The sequence below is a fragment of the Mycteria americana genome, chromosome 1, assembly GCF_035582795.1.
Source record: "Mycteria americana isolate JAX WOST 10 ecotype Jacksonville Zoo and Gardens chromosome 1, USCA_MyAme_1.0, whole genome shotgun sequence".
Taxonomy (NCBI): Eukaryota; Metazoa; Chordata; class Aves; order Ciconiiformes; family Ciconiidae; genus Mycteria; species Mycteria americana.
The window spans coordinates 8,940,687-8,961,152 of NC_134365.1; the positions used below are offsets into that span (position 1 = coordinate 8,940,687).

General features: G+C 41.4%; 1 long non-coding RNA gene across 1 annotated transcript in view; it reads left to right on the forward strand.

The window, feature by feature from the left end:
- The first annotated feature begins 1,071 nt into the window (after positions 1–1,071).
- Positions 1,072–20,466, forward strand: part of LOC142404554 (uncharacterized) — a 32,728-nt gene continuing 13,333 nt past the window's right edge. Inside the window, exon 1 of the long non-coding RNA XR_012773894.1 lies at positions 1,072–1,577. This is a non-coding gene — a long non-coding RNA (uncharacterized LOC142404554). The remainder of the gene's footprint in view (positions 1,578–20,466) is intronic.

Below are 20,466 nucleotides of genomic sequence, written 5' to 3' on the forward strand. Positions count from 1 at the left end.
ACCACAATAACTTGATTGTGCGTCCCAGTCCTCTCTTCTATAAAGCACTATCTGTCTTTCATCTTTAAGACTTCAATGAAAACAGTTGCTGCAGAAGCTCATGAGAGAGCTACACCACTGCAGAGAACCAGTTTCCTGACATGAGCTTCTGGGTCTTCAGACCCAGAGCAGCTATATCTGATATACAACTAAAAAAAAAGCCTCTTTTAAAATGTCAGTGAGCCAAGTTACCTGTACAGAAGAGAAAGGGAATGAAAGGCAGACACCAGGTCAAATGCAGCCATTTTGAAAGAATGAATCTCTCTGACAGGATTGCAATTGCTTCATTTTGTGTTTATAGCCTTATGACTTTTGAGGTTAGATGGAATTTGTCTTGATATTTGCCCACCAGCAGGCAGGAGGCATCTGCGACTGTTGTCTCCCCACACATATGAATACTTTGCATCCTGATAATAACCAGACCCAACCTCCGTGCACCACCAGCACTGCCAAAGAGGTGGCAAACATAGATCTGCTGCTGCTTGGGGGTCACTGGCCACCACAGAGTACCTAAATAACACAGGGGCATTGCATTATCCCATGTTAGCGTCCAGAAGGATGCAAAGGACAGAGTTTAACCCTGGTATTGCATTACAGACAGGGCTGTGGGTGTTTGTTTTCAAAGGAAATTTTCTTCTGCAAACATTCAGAAAAATCCCCGGCAATCTCCTCTCGCTGACTGTTGCAGCTCCCAAGACAACAAAACCGAAGGTGATTGCTGCTGCCTCTCCCTCCAAACAGGAAATGTTGGTATTTCGAGTATTTGTTTAACTGAGGATAGTTGAGACAGCTTGTGAGAAATTATTCTGGGAGGAAAGGAAACCTCCCAAACTCCTCTGCTTCCTTTGCCCCCGGCTCCTCTCGGCTCCCGCTGGGTGCTCTGAATCACCCCACCAGGAATGTTCCTGTCCCAGAGCGAGGTCCTCCACCCCTTCCTCGGGGTTACGGTTTTCCTGCAGCCATCCCCTCCTGCTGGAGCTGGGGATCAAGGGGCATGCACTGAGCAGACCCTCAGTGGCTATAAAGGGGTTCACCTCTCCTGGCATCAGTGGGGCCAAGCTGCAACACCTCAGCCCAGATGGGCTAAATGAGGCAGACTCTGGCCCCGAGTGACTTGGTACCAAACCAGGCAATCTGGTACTGAGTTATTTTTGCCCAGTGGGGGATATTTGCTGTGTTTGTTGTAAGATTTTGGTGTCACTTATCACATGCCTGTTATAATGCATTGCCTGAGGCATAATTAAATTCAAAGGGCATGTCTGTGTTGAAAGGGAGGGTTGCAATTTGTTGGTGTTCGGATTTTTCATTAAAAACCAAGCAGTTTTTCTGACTGGCAGGAACAATGGTTACAGAACAAAAATGGTATTAAAAAAAGAGAAGGCAAAGGCTTTTCTTTTTTTTTTTTAACAACTACCTGCCTGACGTTCCCACACTGACTTGGAATAAAGCCCAGCATTTAAAAACAGCAGGATTGTAACAGAAAGACAAGGCAAAGAGAAGAAGAGCCTTGATGTTGAGAAAGGTCTGGCTTGTGTGATGTTGTGATAGGTATGGCTTTTATTTATATATATATATCTATATCGATCTGTATATCTGTACAAACAAATATCTATATCTATACATATGTGTGTGTGTGTTTCATCTCCAGATGAGAAATTTGCCTTTGCTGCTGAAGTTTCCCTGAAAGCTCAGTTAATTAGTGCTCATAACACCCATGGAGGCAGACATTAGTATCATCCTTATCTGCAGATAAGGAGATAGGAAAGAGCACGGAGAGAAGGAAGCACAGAGAGATTAAGGGATTTCTACTACAGTAAATTCAGTGTAGAGCTGGGAATTTGGTCCAGCAGGCAAAATCCTAACCCTATTAAAAGCAATGGGACACTAGCTTAAGAGATGCCTGGATTTGGCAATTTTGCCTGCTTTGTTCAAACCTATCTGATCTGTTCACAGTTATATGTGTCCTGATGATGTTTTCAGAAGAAAATTGCACCTCTGACTGTCTACAGCTCCCAGTCAAATCTCAGCTGAATCCCTCAGTCCCAGAGCTTCAAAACAGGGGCTGAATCTTTCTTTGAGGGACTTTGTACCATGCATTTACATATCTAGAAAAATAGTCTGGAGTGATAAATGAAGTAATTTAAGATCTTCCTAAATTGAGTACTGTATTCTCCCAGGCCACCGGGGTCACAGGAACTGAAATTTTACATCCCTAGTTGCTATATTCCACAGCACAGTACTATCGAGAAATGGCTGGAGGGCTTCAGCTGAACAGATGAGCTACATTTAAAATACATTGGGCAAAGCCAGCTCATTAAAAAAAAAAATATTGTCCTCATTTTATAATGGCTTTCTTGCCTTCTTGCTTATATAGTTGTTACAGGGCAATATTTTCATGTTATTAGGGTGTTTTCAGCTCTTATTTAAAGCTCACTTCATTAACGTTGGTAGAACACTTTGAAGTAGAAAATGTAAGTGCTAAGTGGTATCACTGACACACTTTCAGGGCAATGCATTTGCCTTCCCAGAGGTCATGTGAAGCAAATGTGTCACACCTGCAAATGTGCAGAAATTGCTGCTGGCAGTAGAGGGCCAGATTTCCCTTGAAACTGTTGCAGCAGCTGTATGCTGGCTGCAAGTGCCTGGAAAAGGATGCTCTTTTCAGCAGGGAGCTGGTCTGCTGAGCAGGGGTCTGCCAGCTAGAGACCGAGTCCCCAGCCTTGCTGTGATGAGCCTGGCAGTGAAGCGGCTCTTGGGCTGGACTCCACTGTTTAATACTTCTTACCTGCTGAACAAAAATCCCCTAAACTGATCTGAAAGTTACCCTCTAGTGTTTGGCACCAAACGTCCAACGTTTCTTATTTCTCAATGGAAGTGTGATGGTCTGAGGTGTGCTGGGAGGAGCACAATGCATACTGGGTTATGTGGGAGAGGAAAGGCTGCTGGGGTGGGCAGCAGATGCACCTGCTGTAGCCTCTTTGAACATGGGGACTGCTTCATGGGACTTGTCCACTGCTGCGGTGCAGTGCTGTTGAACACTGGGCTTTACTGCTTGCTCGCCTCCAGCCTGCAGGATGGCAGGGCTGGAAACAGGTTGTCAACACCAGAGACAAGGGCTTATCCGTGGAGGGTGCGCTCTGTAGAGTCCTATGGCCTGTTTGAGAAGTCTGCCACAGCCAGGTTACTTTTGAAAATCTGTTCCTGCCACTGTCTCCCTGCTACTTGTATCCCTTCCCCATCAACCCCTAGGGTATGGGCACACAGGAGGGATCCTCTCTATTGACCTCAGGGTGTGATTTGGACACACACACTGCTGCCCGCAGAGAGCAAAGTGGAAAGTTGTCATGGCACTGTATGGCCGCCTTCCTGCTCAACTGCGATAACACAGCTGCCCTGCTCACCCGCAGGCATGATTTATTACCTTGTCATATTTCAAAAGCTAAAGCAGGTTGAGCTTGGTCAGTGCTGAGATGGAGAGGCCTCCAAGGAAAATGCAAGAGCTAGAGGAAATGTTCCCTGAGTCAGAGCTGGGGCAATAATCCACCATGGTGTTGCTTTTGGACTGATTGTAAAATCAATGTATTGGCCACTGGTGGTCTGTGGGAAGGGAATGTAATACCTAACGTGACTGGACAATAGCTGCCAGGTATTTATTTTCCTACAAGGGTCAGCTCTACAGCAGGTGTAAATTGGATGAACCGAAGATGATGAATCCAGCTGATTGCTTTCTCTGCTGTGTCTTGTTACATGGATTTAAAAGCTTGGTTGTTTTTCTTTGTCCTCTTCCTTTGTATGTTATATAATTCCTTAAATGGTATGGAAACACACAAAATACAAGAACAGGGAAACATCTGGTGATTTTTTTTCTGATAAAGCTCCCAGATTCTGGAAATGCACAGCTTAGGAATTCCCCGAAAGCTATTTCTGCTTAAGACCATTGATTGGACTTGATTTTTCTCTCATCATTCCCACAGAACTATCTGAAAGCTCAGGCTTCTCACCATTGTTTACCAGGTTGGATCCATTAGCTAGCTTCTTATATAGGACAGCAGCTCTGTGCCTGACCCTCAAAGATAACTGGCCACATCTGTTCCCATTAACTCTTTAGATGTTGTGATTCAGATCCTGAATTCTGCCTGCCAGAGCCCTGGAACAGTGCATTTTTCCACAATGAAGTGTGATTGCTGATTATTCATTACATAGTTTGTTTGAAACAGTGCCAGTCAAGGAACATAGAGATTTTTCTTCTGCGAAGCAGGCTACCTCCATGTAAGAAAAGACACAAACCCTTTTGTAATTGCAAAAAGTATATTAAAAGAACACTGATCTGTATTTAAAGAGCTAATGAAAACGAACAATTTCATCCATACACCAATCTGGCTCCTCTGGTTTCTAAACAAATACCTCTCCTTCATCTATCCTCCATTTGTAGCACAAAAAGAAACATTTTCCCATGGGACCCGGCAATTCAGGTTCAAAAGCTGTGTTTTTATCTCCTGTTTCTGTGCTTCTGGTTTAACAAACTGCACATTTGAAGTAGGAAAGGTGATAAATAATCCCATACTAAAATCTGCAAAGCAATTGGAGCATCTCTACCGACTCCGTTATTTTAGGTGGTCATTTCAAGAATGAACCAACCGGACACCTTTGAGGACAGCAGGGTGTTTAAGAACCACCGCTGCAAACACTCTGTGACTGTAATAATTAACTGCAGCTCTCCGCTGGGAAAGCGAAGCCTTGATAAGCACGTTACAAAACCATTGTCGGGAGTACAAGTGCTTTGAAGAGAGCGTTGAAAGGAATTTTGCTTCGGAATATAAGAAAGTATGTAATGTGAGATTTCTCAAAGGAGAAGATTATGCTTTATTTGGGCTTCTCTATACAGGCTGAGAAGCAGAATGTGAGAATACTTCACAATTTATTTAGGAACACAGACACTCGTAGGCTGGACTGCACCCAAGTCCAATCTAGTCCAGCATCTTGTGTCAGAGAGTGGCCAGCCCCAGGTGCTGCAGGGGAAGGTACAAGAGAATTTGTAGAGGTTATGTTTTCACAAGTGGGGGAAACATCTTCCTAATTTCCAGTTATTGTTGTGGCTGCTATTATGTGTGGATTTAATTTCTGTCTACAGGACAAGAATTAAACAGAGAGGTACTTATTTCAGACTTTAGATATAATTGTCCAAAGCATAAAATGCTTCCTCCCAGTCATACACTGAATGACTATAATCGAGCCAAAAAGCCTGAATTCCACCTGTGCAGTTACTTATTCCAGTGTATGTGTCCAATATAGATTCCCATAATCTGCTTCAGCTCACTGGCATAGAAATGATCACTTTCCTTTGGCTACACAACAGCCAAGGCACATGGGAATCTATCCTGTGGTTTTGAACGAGGTGTGGACCTCTTTCTGACTGTCACGCCAGCCGATCAACACCAAAGCCCCCCAGCCCTTGCAGAGGGGACACAGAGGAGGCGCGGGCCAGGCTGGGACCCTGTTGATGTCCTTACTGATACTGGCTGCCTGTGGGTGAGTTGTTTCATCTCCCTGTGCTGCCTCTACAGACCAGAGATACTGACACTTGCCTTCTTTGAAAAGTGGTCTGATTGATAGCTGTGGCTAAAAAATAACCATAGAACATAACAGAAAATATTGTTTTTTAGGATTATCAGCTCCACCACTGAAATTGCTTGAAACCACCCACAAATCTCTTCCTTAGACAGAGAAGAACACATTCACCTCCATACAAAGCTTCTCCTTATGTTCCTCCTGCAGAATTAAGCTCAGCCTTTGACTTTTATTTCTTGGCATTGGTTTTTGTGTTATTATTATTATTATAAAATACAACTTAAACTTAACTGTGTTCAGATCCCTCATCGAGCTGCAGCAGAGGCAAGGCATTTGCACTGGAAATTAATATGGCTGGCATGTCTGCCTTGGTTTTGAGGATAGTGTTTTCATGTTCTTTTCCTTTCTTCCCCAGCTTTCTTCTCTTTTGTGTCTGCCTGCCTCTTTCCTATTTCTTTCACAGTCGCTATTTTTGCTCCAAGCAAAGAACTCAGTCATGCTCTCACCCTCTCATGGGCTCTGTGTACTCTTGAGGTCAAGCTAGCAAACCTGACGCTCTCTGGAGCCAAACTTTGCATCCTTCCCTTGCCCTTTTCATACCCTCTGCCTCATCACAGTTTTCTGTCTTCTGTTTCTTGGGTTTTCCCCTGTCTTGCCATGCTCCTGGAGGGCAGCAGTGCCTCGCTGCTGGCACATCTGGATGGGGTGAGCTTGGGTGCTACCCAGTGGTTCTGATGCAGAGGTCCTGTTGGACACTGTGCCAGTTGCTCCTCTCCCTTCTGATGTATTTTATCCACTTCAAGAACATGATTTTCAGCGAAAGGGACAGTCTGTTACTTTGTGTCATTACCCACTGTAGCACAACATAGCTCCCCTGTGGCTCAAGGCACCATATGCTTCTTTAATATAGACAGGCATTTTGATGTGCCCTCACATTTCTCTGAACTCACTTCGCCCTTCTGTCCCTTCTTCCTCCTCTATCTACTGTTCTTTTAACACCGTCTTCCTTTTCGGCACTGTGGTCCTTCTTCCTTTTCCCCACGCTCTCCTTGCCCTCCTCCAGGGCTGTGCTGCCAAGCCGTGGGCAGCTGACCTGGGGTGGAGATGGGGCTGGGACCAGGGGCCAGCCAGGGTCTGCCAGGAAGGGTCGAGCCACTTTGACCCCTCTCCCTTTGGAGGGAGTGGGGATTTCTATGCCTAAGTGGGCATAGATCCTAAGTGGGCAGGGGAATAAAGAGAAAGAAGAGGCAGAGCTGTCTAATGAGCTCGGCAGAGGTGACGTGGCTTGTAGAAAAGGCTGTGTGAGCAACAGGGAGCAAACCTTGCTGGAAGGAGTATTTAACATCTGGCTTCCAAAGCCTCATTCTTTGGAGGTCTGCAGTCATTTTATCGCTTTCCCTGGATTCCATTTTCATATCTGCCCTAATCTGTGCTTTTTTTTTTTTTTTTACCATTTTCTCCAGTTCTATTCAACCCTTCTTCCTACCATTACTATCAGCGTGGTCTATGGGCTACTTCATTCCAACCAATGTTCCTAAAATCCCTTGATTGGGGTGCTCCAACGAGGCAACAATTAATTCCTGTATCTGTAATCCTTTTATCTTCTCTATAGAGTCTTACAACAAGACTCAGGAGAGGGATATAAATGATGAATGCAGCTTAATAACACGGAAATCTGTGGAAAATTGCATTAAGATGGCACAGCAATAACAGGTACAAAAACAGCTGAAGCATGTGGTGAAGTCCCTACTATATCATATTTCCACTGGTAATATACATTGTAGTTTGTGCTAAAAAATCTGAAACTTAAAAGTGATAAAAAATTAATGCCTCCAAACTGCTACTGAGAAGAAAGGTTAGGCAAATTATTCCTAGTTGATACAATAGGTGAAAAAAATAAGCAAAATGGGTGAATTTAATCCTATTTAATTTTAATCATCCAAAGGACTGGAGCCTAGCCATGTATATCACAGAGCTCCCTCTGCAGAGGCAGACACCTTAAAGGAGACAGATTCATCGTAACTCAGGAAAAATGCTTGAAAAGGGGGGAGCTGAAGACCGTGCCTCTACCTTAACTGGAGAAGACTAATTAATCTAGTCTCACACAGAAAAGATCTCTAACCCCTCCAACTGCTACACTTTGGAGCTTCCTCCTTCACAAAGACATTTTTTCAAATGGCCTAAGGTCACTATGGCATGACTAGGATTTGCAGAGTTATTTGTGATTTCTGATGTCCTGAAATGGAGATGAGACTATTTCTATTTGTTTAATGACACAGAGACAGCTCATGGATTTTGCTAGATGCACTGGAAAGTCTCTGCCAGATGTGAGGTGTTGGAAGCAGAGTACACAGTTGTACCAGATGCTCAGGATGCTCAACAACCTATATATCATCTTTGTAAACATTTTGTGTACCTGCGTGAGCCTAAGGGGAAGTTACCTGTGTGAGCTAATATCACATAGGGGTATGAGAATAGCTTCCACAAATCTTCAAGCAGGCAAACAAACTGGAGAAGCCTTGTCCTCTCGTGAACAGTTTATTGTTCTGCTTTAACAGGTTGAAAAGAGCTGACAAGAAGTGATGTAGGAAGTGGTGACACTGATATGAAAAGGGAGATCTGCTTCTCTTTGTCCAGTAATGAACCAGCAGAATGAGAGCTGGACACCATCTCTGGAGCATAAAATGGACAAATACATAGGACATCCCACCCAGCAATCACAAACCAGAATACCTTATGTGTCAGGACATAGGCATTGTGGAGATGTAGCTGCCAGAGTGCCAGGAAAATGATGAGAGCTACCTGCTGAACTAAGAACACAGGCAGGGTTTGTCATCATGGTGAGATATGTTTTTACTAATATATTTCAGCATAAATAGTACCAATGTTGTTTTGGGGAAAGATAGCACAAAGATGAGTTGGGTAGATTCTTGGGTTAGAGATTCATTCCTAGGAAGTCAAGAGTGCAAAATCCCACTTCAATGGACTCACATGGGTTAACATAGAAGAAAGTACTGTGGAAAAGCACTTAGGTGAAGAAAAACTTAATCCATATAGTTGCTCTTCCAAAGCTTTAGCCAGAAATCTGTTGGAAACACTGGTTTTCTCTGTGTGATTTGGTAGCCCAGAGATAGCTTTTACAGTAATGGGGTTGGTTTTTTTTTTAAATGCTATTTCCCAATAACAGTAAAATTGCAGTTTTCAACCTGTGAATCTGCATGGGTCCAAGGACTAATTTCCTTATGTCCATGCTTTTCTACTTTTCTGAGAAAAACAACCCTAATGCCACTACACTCAGAGCAGAATCTGCATCTACAAAGGAATATAGGAAGGGTTCAGCAATGAGAAAAAGAGTGAAAAACACTGGTACAAAAGGAACATTTTTTAACTCAACACAAGAGAAAAGGGATCAAGATTCCCATGGCCTTTTTTTTTTAAATGGAAACACCCTGGTTAATGGAGGACCACCTACACTTGTACCAAGAAAGACTGAAAGGCAGAGAAGCTAGATGGCAACAGTCATTGACACTGTCAACGACAATGACACTGTCATTGCCCAAAGAAGGTAACACAGAAAGTGCTGAACTGAAGTCAGACTTGCTAAATTGATCACTGGGAATTAGAGATTTAGACTGTGGCCTAAATCTCCAACCTGGTGTATGACTCATGGCCCTTTGCTCTGAGAAATGGGAGACCTGAAATCTTACCATCACCTTTGATGACAGGGGAAAGTAGCTGGGGGCCGGCAAGATGCAGTTAGGGAGGGGAAAGTGCTGATTGCCATTTTTCTTGCAACAACATAAATGTAGCCTTTGCCTCTGCAAGTTGCTAGCCAGCTGTTTTTAGGTGATCATGGCACCTATTTTAGCACAAGGTAAATTTTGGGGGTATTTTATTATACAACAGGATAACTGCTCTGTAGAAGTTCTGCTGGATTTGCCACAGCAATCAGCCAGACACAACATTGCCAGCCAAGTGTTAAAAATATGAGTGCATTAAAGGTATTGAGAATTCCGATTGATCCAGTGCTCTATGCAGATGAGCCTGCAAAGTGCATTTTCTTTTACCTGACTTGAGTTTACTCAGTGGAATAACAGCCTGTGAGCTAAAAATAGCCCATCAGTGGCTAACAACAGCCAGCTTTCTCCTCGGCATTGTCTGTATTCCTCACTTGCTGCATGTTGAGCTGCTGTTTGTTTCTGTGGCAGGTCTGTGCAAGGAATTTATGTTGAATATCCAATGGAGAATTAGCAGGTGGATTGGCGATCAAAGGTTGTCTGCTCTGCTTAATATCTGTGGCGTTTCTCAACTCTCAGAACCGAACCAAGCCAAACCAAAAAAATAATCCAGGAAAAAGAATGTTAATTGGCCAGATAAAACCCATGATCTGCGGGAACAATTAGGCAAAATCCACATCTTTGAGTAAATCGTGGAGGGGGGCACTGAAATAGCAGTGCTCAGATGTATGATACAAGCTACAGATAAAACTATGTAATTATGGTCTTTGATGTCATCTTAATAATCTTTAGCTGCTTGTTCATCTGTATTTGTGGAAAACATGGCCTTAACTCTTTCAATTCATTGTGCTCTTCTCTTTTTAAAAAGATCGGTAACATCCTTAATGTTTTCCTAGGGCTGTTTTCCTTGAATATGGCATATTTATTTGTCAAAGACAGATGTCCAGTATTATGAAATGTCTAGCCTAATATCACACATTTTTTTTAACACAACATGACATTAGAACTGAATAATTTTTAGACATGAGTTCTGTACCTCTAGTCATCCATTGACAGTTGGGATTTATTTTAAAAACATGTTAACTCTGGACTGGAGCAGTTTAAGAACAGTTTGGACCTAGTAATATATGAGTCATAAGGAGAGTTGTTTCCTTGTTCTGTAAGTATTTTTTGACTGATTTAAGCAGTAAATACACAGCCTGATGAGACATAAACAAAGGTTTATCTATGAAAACAGCCCTCTTAGTCTATTTAACTACATCTATGACCACAAGAAAGTTAGTGTTGATGGCTTTGCAAATTCAAATGCTGCAAAAGGATAACTTGGTCTGCTTCCCTGATGTTTATGGTGCTGTAACTCAAAAGTTATTCACTGAAAATCAGCAGAGATCCTTCAACTTCGTGCTGGAGAGACATTTTCAGCTGTAAAAACATTAGCAAAAATGGACTTTCCTAAACACAGATGGGATATGCTAACACTAAATTCCAATTTTTGTAATGCAGTCCTAGAGAAGGAAAACCAAATCATCAAAACCACCAGTGCATCAGCATCATCCTAGAAGGTCAGCACTGGGGACCAGTCCTAGCAGCGCAGGGCTGCATGCGGTCCCAGTGCAAGTCCAGTGGCTACCTGTATTGTAACTAGTCCTCTGCCACCTTAACAGATACTGATGGAAAGTTTTGTGTGTGGGGATTATAGTGTGTGGGGAAGAAAATATTTTGAAATAGGAAATATTTTGTGTGTGGGGACACTTGATACAAAGACAGGACATAAAATGGTAAAAAGAGGAAAAAATTGCCCAAATCCCTGATCCCCAAAGCATAAATACAAACCAGGCTATAAGGACTGAACGATGCAGATGGTGAATCCTCTTGAGGTTCAGCAGGGGAATGTACTTGTAATTGTTGCTATTACCTGGTTATGCCACTCAAAGTCAGAAGGACCATCTTGAACTAATAAGTAGCACAATTTGAATATGTAAAGGAATAAACCATATTAACTCAAACCATACCAGGGAAGCAATTCTACCTCTGACTGCAGTGAAGACCCATCTAACAGTTGATGGATGTTATAATGGCATTGTCCTGATCCTGTTAATAGTCCTGTCTTTGGGGCCTTAAAGTCAGCTGGCTTAGTTAGAGAGGAGAAAATCAGATGGGTGGGGAAATCTTTGCAAAATTACAGTACAAGGGAATCTCCAGGAAGCTTTGAGAGCCTCAGGAAAGACTTCCTCTAGCTCTACTTGAGCCGACCTCAGAATGAGAGACACTGCAAAGTGTAGCAGGGGAAGAAGAATAAAAGGTAGCTCTGAGGAGGAGAAAAGAGTACACAAGGGAAATCATGAGAATCCACTCCTGGGGGCTATAAGACTCAGACTCATGCTGTTTTATGCAGAAGGGGCAAAGTCTAGCCTTTTATCAGAGAGCTTCAAATGCATGACAGCTCTTAACAGAGAAGACAGCAAAGGCTAAAAAAAGAAAAGAAAGAACTCAAGCCACCAGTCACTGAATTTAAACTAAACTAAACTCTGATGAACCCTGTCAGGGAATCTGTGTTCAAAAAAAAAAAATCAGGGGACCCAAGGTCTCAGGAACTCTTGACTCAAGGAGGAAGAGCAGGTATTTATGATACTGCAACCGCCTCTACGTGAAAACCTTGAGTCTAGCAGAAGTCACTTTCTGACAGCATCACTTGGAAGGAAGTGTATTTGCTTTAATTTGTGCAGTGTAACCTCCTCCACACTCAAACCACAGAAGCTCTGAGCCTAATTCAGCTTTATGAACAGGAAGCAGTGTTTTAATTTAAGAATGTTAAGTTTAAGAACGTTAAGCTTAGGAAATTGTTGGTTCAGTCCTTATTATAACAAAGATGAAAGTTATCACATATGCATGGTATGTAAACTGAGAAGAGTTTGTATATTTGAATACTTTAATATTGGGCCAGAGTGTTGACACTATGAGATTATTGGAAGAATAATTTAAGATTTTCAGAAAAGTCTGAAATGCAAATCTATCGAATCAACAAGAACACCATGAACAGTCAGCCTAGGCTTGAATGCTTTCCAGGTTTTCTAACAATATTTTTTTTCCTCACTTTAGCACAGTTTTAATTTTGCATCCCTGAAGATTATGAATAGCTAATTCACAGATCTACTGACTTTAAAGGCATAGGGGCTATAATGACCTTTCAGCTTGATCTCTCCTATAAGGCAAGCAAAAGGACTTCCCTGGTTTAGTTCCCACTTCAAGTCTAACAGCTTAGCACGAGGAACTTAAGAACCTTTGGATTGGGTTAAAGCAAAGGCTTCTGTAGCCCATGTCTGTCAATATTCAATCATCTCTGACAGAGGTCAGTGTACACTTAGGGAAGCATAGGTGTAACAATGCATATATAGTGATCATTTTGGTAATGTCTTTTGATGACAAGTTTTTAAAAAACTTAGCATCTCTAAAAGTTTCAGATGGCAAAAAATCCCCATCAGCATAAGTAAGTTGTTGCTTTTGTGTGTGGTAAAAAAGTTAAATCTCAGTGGAAAGGCAAGCTCTGAATTCTAGGAGACAAAATTCCCTTTGCAAGATAAACTTATCTCCAAATAATAACGATGGTATCTTAGGGTCTCAGATAACATTTTGCCTTCCTCCTACTGAGGATCTTGTGTTGCAGAGAGATTTCCTTTTTGGAAGAGATGCAGAGCAGAGTCCTGTGGAAATAAATGAGGGAGGACAATCTGGCAAAGACCAGAGAAAAAACAGCAGCACCAGGTTTTCCACTCTCGCTGACATGGCATTTTGTTCGAGGTCAGTCACAGAACAGCTCTGACTAAAATTATGACTAAAATTTCAATCATGCAAGAAACAGAGATAAAAATGAGCCTGGTCTGCTGGAGTTCTACCATAGACATTTAGGTGAGACTCTTTTAACCAAACAGCCAGATTATATGTTCCTACATGTGATCTGGTTAGTCAAAGGTCCCTCTTTATAGTCAGTTTAAAGAAAAAAGGAAATATTTTTTGGACATGATTCCTCTCTTCCTATAGTAGATGTCTAAAATAGGTCAGCTGAATCACTCCTTAAAAATGTTATTTTTCTTTTTATCATGAAATACACTTTTCTAAAGATGTAGACCTCCACACTGTGGTAGTCTCTGTCTTCACGTTATGTCTTCCGAGATAAATCCCAGCCTCAGGTGCTTCTTTTCCTTGATTTGAACAAAGAATGAGGTTGTGGAGTCAAATAACCAAAAGAAGTCCTGATTCCTGGATAGTTACAGAAGTGGTGAAAAGTGCAACAGATTGCTACAGATACTCCCTTCCCCCCCACCCCCCAAAGTCCACAACCTCCTTCTGACCTGGTGAAAGGGAGATTACCTCTCAGAAGGGGAAGTGGAGAGAGACTGCTTGTTCTTCCAGACATCTGAGTGGGAGTCAAGGCAGTTTGGATCTTTATGAGGGATGTGAGGCGAATTAAATATTACCTTCACTGTTGGTATTAATCACAAGCAGAAGGATTCAATAGAAATACATGTATTTGTTTTGAAGTGGAAAGAATTACTTGCTTTCTTAGAAAAAATTTTTATGTTATGTAAGTCTGAAGTGTCTGAGATGAAATGCAACTATTTGGTTAACTGCAAGGAGTTCACAGGGAGACTAAATGATATGAAATTCAGACCTAAAGGCAAAACAATTAGCATAGTTGTGCAATCAACTGCGCCTTTACAGTTGCTCTCCACACACTTGGTTGGCTGGAGTCACACGTGACCCCAAGGGTTCAGGGCAGAAGGTTCCCAGCACTACTGGCAGTGGGAGGCTTGTGGGCAAGAGCGAGGAGACAACTGCCTACGTGCCAGGCACAGATCCAGATCATATTTTACTCTCTACAGGCCCAAAGGTCTCCCAGTGCATTGTGGTTTTACTCCAGAGGAATGTGCCTGAGCTGAGAAAATAAGCCCGTTTTATAATTTCAGGTATTCTTCTCTGCTGGCACTCTGAAAAAGTCAGCATGGGTGTTAGAAGCTAGAGAGGACCAGATCCTGAAGATGCAGGAGGCAGAAAGGAACTTGGTAGACAATCTGTCCATAGTCTGGAGGCCCTTAGAAAATTTCAGGAAGGAAACTGGCTTGGAAACATCTGAAGGATGTCATTAAGCTGTGTGCCTGGGTTCTGCAGTGAAATAGGAGGATTAGACAGACAGAGGAAGAGCTTCAGGCCCTAGAGCATGGCTGACAGTCAGCAATGAGGACAACAGGCATGGAAAAGTCTGCACATATCTCTGGCCACCAGATAGTGCAAAGGTTCTTCCCTCCCTCTCAGCAGAAGGGAAGCAAAGTGGCCCTGGCACCAAGTGGAGGCTGAGCACGGGCCAGAAAATGCTGTAGTAAATTTCAGTGACAAAATACCCACCAGCCTGAGGTTTAGCCAAGGCTGCTGCCTCCAAGTAACTTTGCTAGAGAAGACCAAGCCCTAGCGCAGAACAATGAACAAGGAGGATGAAGTGTTACCAGTAACTGTTTACTCAAAAAAGGTTTTGAACTGATTTGTTTTCTTTTCAATAATCAATTTAGGAAGCACAGTGACTCTTAAACCATCTGAGTCAGTCTGAGAGGTTTTATTAATCATAGCAGAATAGTCCATTGATAGAGAAAAAATTATTAGAGAAAAACAGACATTTCTGGCATTCTCAATACCATTTTTATCAACCCTTTTCACCAAAAATAGCTCTTTCTTTTACTTACACTGTATTTTCTTTTCATATCAATATTACTTCCTTCACCAAACACTGAGTCCTTTACTCTAATAGAATCTAAATATTTTCTTTATATGAGCGTAAGACATGACAATGAATCATGTTAATCATTAGTTGGAACCATCATGCAACAAGAACCTGGTGCCATTTGAAAAACACTTAATGCACGGGCTGAAGTTTGTCATCTCACTAGGGAGCATAAGATCATTTGGTGCTACAACGTAGAAAGGAAATATTATCCCACTGATGTGATTATGCCAAAAACCAGAAAGAAATGCTTTCCTTTGGAGCACACCACCCTAATTGCACAGTCTAAAACATGTCTTGGTTTCTATTTCTTATGCTAAAAACCATAACAGAATGTCCCTGTAATAGGTGACAAAGCAAAAAAAAACCCCCAATCTTAGGACTCTAGTTGTTTCACAAGCATTACTTTGAGTCTTTCCAGTGTCAATAAATGTTTCGTGGCTTGATGGCCAGTTCACCAGACTGGAAGCTGTCTCAGACTGAGAAGTGGGCCACTTTCAGAAGACTAGAGAAATCACAGACAGACTGGCCTGAGACTCACAGTTTTCCAGATCACATCAGCAGTCTCAGGTTAATCACAGATGTGACCAGACCAGATTGTAAGCAAAGCTGCAGCAAGTTCAGGAGGTGAGAAATTAATTAGGATGAAAGGAGAACTTTGGCTGCAGTCATTAGCTAAAGGAGAAATGAACTCAACTGTAAAAATAAATGTTTAGGCTAGATACCACATTAGGCTAGTAATGTGGCCCTGGGAAAGCTGTGGAGTCTCCACCATCAGAAGTTTTCAAGAGAAAATTAATCACACTTTTGTCAGAAATGACACAATAATCCTGACTCTTCTTTGGGGCAGGAGATAGACCGAATGACCTTCTGTTGTGTCTTCCAGCCTTATATATGTTGCCCATTCCCCATATTTCCCATATTTGCAAGCTGTCTCTGCCCTTGGAGCTTGTAACAGTGCAGTTACACTGATTGACTCCAGTTGGGGGACTGGGATAACATGTTCATGACTCATGTTCTCATGCCATCAACTCCTCAGCAACTTCCCACTGGTGACAACCAAGTTCAGAGTCTGAGTGCAGGATCCAGTCTCAATCAGACAGGCTAATGAGCATGCCTGAAGGTAATATTTTATCCTAATGCAAGGATTTTGCTGCAAAGTCCTCTCTGCTTCTTGAGTAAGCGTATGGGATGCAAGCAGGCTGACATTTGAAAACCTGAAACTGCAGATCTTATTGATTTCTTGAAGCTATTAAATGATTGAAGTGCAGTATACCTGACAAATTGAACAGCATTGCCAGATGGTGTAACATCGAGCAGCTCCGTTGACTTTGTTGCTAATTTATCACAGTCTAGGATTTGACCCACTGAATCCTGAATTAAATTTTTATATATTCGTGAACTATTTATACAGTATGACAAATCAATACCTTTTTATTGTTCAACTGATTTAGGATGGATAAAAGGAATATTTGAGAATTCTCCAGGGTCAATGCAGAGGGGCCTTGAATGATGAAAGATACAGTAGTTTTTGAATGGAAGAAAAATTTCAGGGTAGAAAGGAAAGAGTGTAATTTAGGCTAAATATCTTTTCTATCAATGATATGAATAATACATTTTTTCACAAACTCAAGACAAAACATAATGTCCTTTTAGAAGATGACATATAATTCTTTATCTCTCTTTAAGAAAGAGTTATTAATTTTGAAAAAATCTCCTTTCTGAATTTCTTTGCATTTTGTATGAACCATAAAACCTCCAAGGAGTTATTTGAATTTCAGTACTGTCTCACACTTTTATTAAAATATCCTCTAACCCTGCTTCAGTAATTAACATGAAGATAGGGCCCTTATTTCTAACAACTGAAATCTCTCAGTTATTTTGGATTTTCTTTATGTATACTTTTGATTAAATAATTACTGGGTAACAGTATTAACAATTTGTCTATGATAAGGAACATACCACAAATTTCTTACTTATGTTTCTGCAGTTTATGCTTTTGCCAATGTGTTTTATGAGTATTTATTAAATATGATGCCTTGAGTTAATAACATAAAATACCTACTAGTTTCATAATCATCACTGCAGTGCAGAAAGCATTAGAGTTACAGTAGTTCTGCATTGACGACGTCAGTAGATTTACTGCATTCATTTCCTTATGCAAATATTCAAAAAACGAACATTACTTTAGAACCTTATACAGCGTGTTACCTACACATGGGGGTATGAGCATGCAGAGTAGACTTTAAAGTTGACAGTGCAAGTCGTGTTGTTCCTTCCTTCTTGTTTCTCTGTTGCCCTAATATTAGAGCTCATTTAATGTTGGATTTTGTAGACACATACACTTCTGCACAGTCCCTACAGTAAGAAGTGGGACTGCTAATGGTCTTTACATGACAGACTACAATGCCACCTATACTGAAGATGGTGCAGCATGCTGCTGCTCCTACAGTAGAGCAGGGACTGAATAGACACCTGTAATGAGTCTGTGTGTGAATTAAGCAGAGATTTATCATGAGTTCTCTCCCTGCATACATGCATGATTTGCCTCTGCACAGCAGAGTTTACTTCTCTCTTGCAGGAAAACCTTGTTTGCTCCTGAAATTTGTCCATTTTTTCCCCTTTTCCCCAAGAAAAGCATGTTGCTCTCTGCTCATGCTGCCTCTGCTTCACCTCACAAAGGGAGCAGTGGAAGCTCTGCTTTGCTGGCAGATGTCTAGGTTGCCTCCTAGGGAGGTAGACATTTGCAATATGGGGTGTTATGTTGTAAGATCCTGGGGCAGGAACCCTGAATGATGCTCAGGCCACCTAGAGAAGAAGAGGGTTGGAAGGAACCCTGAAAGATCTTCTTGATCTTCCTTTGCTATTACCCAGATCAGGATCAACTTTACTTATGTCTTACCTAACTCATGTCTTAGCTAGCTTGTTTTTAAACACCTTTGGTGATAGGAACTTCCTAGACTTCCCAGCAGTTTATTCTGTTGCTTCACTCTCCTTAGCATTAAAAGCCTTTCCTGAGGTCTAGTCTTCTGTGTGACAATTTAAGCCTGTTACTTACCTGTGATAAATCCTCTTTTTCACACTTCTAATTCTTCTTTTTGGTATTCTCTGAAATCTGTCTCAGTGATTTGTGTTTCTTCTTAAAACATAATGCTCAAAACTGGACACCATACTCCAAATGTGTCCCTACTAGTGCTGAGCAGAGAATAATGTTTACATTCCCTATCTTGCAGACAGTATTCCTATTTATTAATCCCAGTAGGAAATTTCCCTTTTTCACAACAATGTGATACCATAGTGTTGAGTCATACTCTGCTTCTGACCTTCCGTAGCTTTAGTTCCATTTCTGTTGAACTGCTACCTGGCCTGTTGCTCATCTTCCCATATTTGTGGTAATATCTACGTGAATAATTTTATGGTGAGTCTACTTTACTCCAAGGGTTATTCTGGGAGCCAGAATCTGGCAATACTAAAGTGTAGCTGATCTGAAAAAAATACTGCTTTCTGGAACTTGGAAGACATGATAATCAAGTTAGCTATCTATAACTCTCTGTCTTCTACTTATGTGGCAAACAGATAGTCAATTACGCATCAAAATAATGCAAAAATTAATACATAATAGTAGTCAGCAATCAGCAATGAATTTTAGAACAATTCTTTTGGGTCAGGCACAATCAGGACCACTTTCATAGAACATTACATAGAACTATGCATAATTTTGCAGAATAATATGTCTTAATTAAACATGGAGAGTACCTGGAATCGATACAGATGGAGAATGCATTCACATTAATCTTATTGAAAGAGTTTAAATTTTATTTTAGGAAAAGAGCAGTACAGAATGTTCCAGTCACATCTTGAAGTCTTTCTGCTACTGCTGTCATGGAAGTTTTGCTTGAGAAAGGACTATAGGATTCAAGATCTGCATTTCAAGTGAATTCCTTTATTAATAAATAAACATAGATGAATTAATACATGCAAAGAATTTTGGCAGGGATAATAATGGAAACAAACAGAAAAAATATTAAATGGATTAGCACACTTAATCGGTCTTAGGTTGCCTAATGAACAATTAGCCTAGTGCTTAATCCCCCTCGATCCATTCGTTTTTGCAGCTCTTACTCTCTAAAGATAAACACGAACGATTCCAAAAGTGCTTTTGTTTTTGAAACTACTCATATGAGTATTACATTGTAATCATTGGCAAGGAAACTGTGTTATAAATGAGAATGGACAAAAAAGGTACATACTGGAGCACCTATTACTTGGTGCTTTAAAAAAAGTGTTGCAAAGAACTTGCAGCATTCTAAAGTAGGACTGAGGTGACTCCTGTTGATTAAATATAGATGACTCTTTACATGGAAGCTGTTTTTTAAGGCCTTGGGAACACACTGTTGACCACCCAATAAGTGGCATTACAACGCTAGGCTCTGCTGACCGTGATCACACAGTGTATCTTAGGAACATAACTTAGCATGATCTAGGTTCAAGAGACAACATACCAGATGAGTATTTGGGATTGCTAAACTCTGAATCCATGCATTACCAGTGGAGGGAAAAAGCATCAAGCTGCATCCCACTGGTTTCCTGAAAGTGACCCCCTGTGTCTTTGTATCCCAGACTGTAAAAAAGTTCTCTCTCACATGGAGACCAACCTTCCCTTTCACTGAGTGCATCCAAGTAGCGTTTATTTAGCAGTCCCAGCGTGACCAAGTTAGACAGAGGGTGCGTAACAGTGGCTTGTACTCTGGTAGAGTCAGGCCAGTTAAATCTTCAGAGCAGCTGCTTACCCGTTCAGTGGGAATTCAAGGTTTGGAAGTTAATGATCAGGAACTAATGAGATGGACTGGATGTGTTTTAATTTACTGAGATATATTAAAACACCATGTTGATTAGTTTGAAGGCTAGAGGGGACTTTTTTTGTTGCAATTTTAAGGTGCTCCATGAATTGCTGCAGATTCTTAAGTGAATGCTTTTTATTTTTTTCTTCCTTTCTGAGGCTTTCTATTTTTTGGTAGTAATTGCTACTCTCATATGCATGAACCTAACAGCTGCAAAGGGTTATCTAAGGAGCCTTTGGGGCAAGTACCTGTGGCAGCTCCATCAGGACCCCTCTGATGTTATCTGTGTCCTAGCCAGTTTGGGATATGTTCTAGGCTGGCCAGGGAAAATTTTGAGTCTTAATAAAAGAAGAGAAATTAAACAAGAGAGGCAGAAAGTGTGTCTAGGGGGCATGAAGTTCTGGATTCTTGCCTAATGCCACATTCATCAGGCTTAATGTAGATGAACTCTGTGTGGGTTTGCCAGCAGCAAAGTCAAACTTCTCATCTGAGATTTCCTGACGCATTGTTC